Genomic DNA, 1,865 nt, shown 5'->3' with positions numbered 1-1,865 from the left:
AACTGCCAAGCGTCGTAACGTGGCCAGTGGGCCCAAGGGGGCCGCGCAGAAGCCCACCGATCAGGGTACGCGGGCTACTGGCGAGGACTGGCAACAAGTGGCGGCCAAGAAAAAAAAGGACCGCACACCGCAAGTCCGTAGAGGGAAACCGGACGCCATCGTTATAGCCGCGACCGGCAAGCTCTCCTACGCCGAAATGCTGCGTAAGGTCAAAGGCGATCCCAAACTGAAGCAGCTAGGTGAAGTGGTCAATAAAATCAGGAGGACACAGAAAGGCGACCTACTGCTGCAACTGGACAAAAACGGGGAGAAAACGGAAGAGCTGAAGAATGCAGTGAGCTCCCTACTTGGTGACCAGGCAGTTAGAAGCCTGAATCAACGCGGTACCATCGAATGCAGGGATGTCGACGAAATCACCTCAAGGGAGGACATCTGCGAGGCCATAAAGAGCCAATATGGGCTGGCAAACGCAGAGGTAGTTAGCCTGAGAAAGGCTTACGGTGGCACGCAAACGGCAATAATCAGCCTGTCGCAAGACGAAGCCAACAAGCTGCTAGCTGGTGGTAAATTAAGAGTAGGCTGGGTGGTGTGCCGACTAAGGGAGCACAGAGCACTGGTGAAGTGTTACCGCTGCTTGGAATTCGGACACACTGCCAAGCATTGTAAAGGGATATGCGACCGATCAAAGGTTTGCCGACGATGCGGAGAGGAGGGGCACATCGCAAAAGTGTGCTTAAAAGATCCCCTGTGCTTTTCCTGTAAAGGCGTACCAAGTGCTGACGCTAAACACGTAGCAGGGAGCAGTAAGTGCCCGTTATTCAAACGAGCTTTAGCTGCTAGAGGACGCAGATGAGAATTATGCAAATTAATCTCAATCACAGCGAGGCAGCTCATGATCTGCTCAGACAGACGGTCATAGAAGAGAAGATAGACCTGGTGTTGATCAGCGAGCCATTCAGAAGCATGAACCGTGGCGGATGGGTTACCGATGCCGCAGGGAAAGCAGCAATCTGGTCACCGGATTTTGCACTCCTGGATGAAAGCGCCCAGCACAATGGCTTCGCGAAGGCGAGAGCTCGGGACATACATTGCTATAGCTGCTATGCACCCCCAAGCTGGACGCAGGAAGAGTTCCTGTACATGCTAGATGATCTAGTGGCGGATGCCCGCAACAAAGCACTGGTCATAATTGCTGGGGACTTTAACGCCGGGGCGGTGGAATGGGGCAGTAGAATCACCAATGCTAGAGGCCGTGCCCTATTGGAAGCGTTTGCAATGCTACCACTGGCGCTGATGAATGACGGACAAAAACACACGTTCAGAAAAGCAGGCTTTGGATCAATGATCGATATCACTTTCGTGAGTGATAGTCTGGTGCCAAAGTGCAAATGGACGCTCAGTGAAGGCTACTCGGGCAGCGACCACCAAGCCATCTTTATGGAGGTTGAGGCTCGGCGAGGCAGAGGAGATATAGGCCGGACTCAAAGGGGTCCGAAGTGGAACGAGACGTCGTTCGACGAGGAAACCTTTAGGCTGATATTCTCGTCTCAAGCCATAAATGGTGATACAGCTGAGCTGCTCGCACGCGATGTGTATACTGCTATCAACGAAGCATGCGACGCCTCAATGCCTAGGAGAAGAACGTGCAAAAAAGGCGCCCCGTGCTATTGGTGGAACGCAGAAATAAGCTCGGCTAGGAAGGAGTGCCTTAAGGCCAGAAGATTAGTGCAGCGATCAAGGGGGAAGCCAGGCTTCGACAGTCGGGTCCACGTCTACAAATGCTTGCGCGGGGACCTAAAGAAAGCCATTAGGCGCAGTAAGAGAAGCTGTTTTGAGGCTCTCTGCAGAGAGGCTGATGTCAACCC

The sequence above is a fragment of the Glossina fuscipes genome, unplaced genomic scaffold (genome assembly GCF_014805625.2).
Source record: "Glossina fuscipes isolate IAEA_lab_2018 unplaced genomic scaffold, Yale_Gfus_2 111, whole genome shotgun sequence".
NCBI classification, from domain to species: Eukaryota; Metazoa; Arthropoda; class Insecta; order Diptera; family Glossinidae; genus Glossina; species Glossina fuscipes.
The sequence above is the reverse complement of the archived record's forward strand: the minus strand, read 5'-3'. Positions refer to the sequence as shown.